This window comes from Sinocyclocheilus grahami, unplaced genomic scaffold (genome assembly GCF_001515645.1).
Source record: "Sinocyclocheilus grahami isolate Dianchi unplaced genomic scaffold, SAMN03320097.WGS_v1.1 scaffold659.1, whole genome shotgun sequence".
In the NCBI taxonomy this organism is placed as follows: Eukaryota; Metazoa; Chordata; class Actinopteri; order Cypriniformes; family Cyprinidae; genus Sinocyclocheilus; species Sinocyclocheilus grahami.
Window position 1 is genome coordinate 450,637 of NW_015505838.1, and position 608 is coordinate 451,244.

Sequence of the window (608 nt, forward strand, 5' to 3'; positions counted from 1 at the left end):
TTATGATTGAAACTCATTATTAACTCCGCACAGACTGACAAGGTCATTTACTATTTGGCTGAGGAACCAGAATCAAAAGTCATCATGTGGCCACATCCAAATGGCATAACACTTGTTTTTCTAATCAATGACCTGACAGCATTTTCAGTGGTTGGTAATATAATCATGTTCTTATTTTTGTGTTGAGTGGAGTGTCCAGATGTCCTGAAACTATCCAGATATTCTGCTTTCAGGTGGGTGAAATATGCAATTCATTTAACAATGCATGAGGTTTGGAACAAGGGCACTCAATGAGAAAGAAAGAAAGAACAGAGGGAAGTAACCCACTGCACAATTGCACATCTCATTCCTGTGAGGGCAACACGGTATCACACAAAAGGAACAAAAGATCAAGGTTTCTTATTCAGTGAGAGCAGGTGAAAGGAAATAGGCCAAATATTTGTACCCAAAATTAAATTTTTCAACATACGTAATAGAAATAATTTTAGCAATTCAAGCTGTTTTGCTATAGTACACATGGAGTGAATAATAAGAGGAAATTCACCCTCATTCGTGTGAGCCATTTGGCCCAAAAGAGAACGTTCTGGACATTTTCACTAAAATAAGAT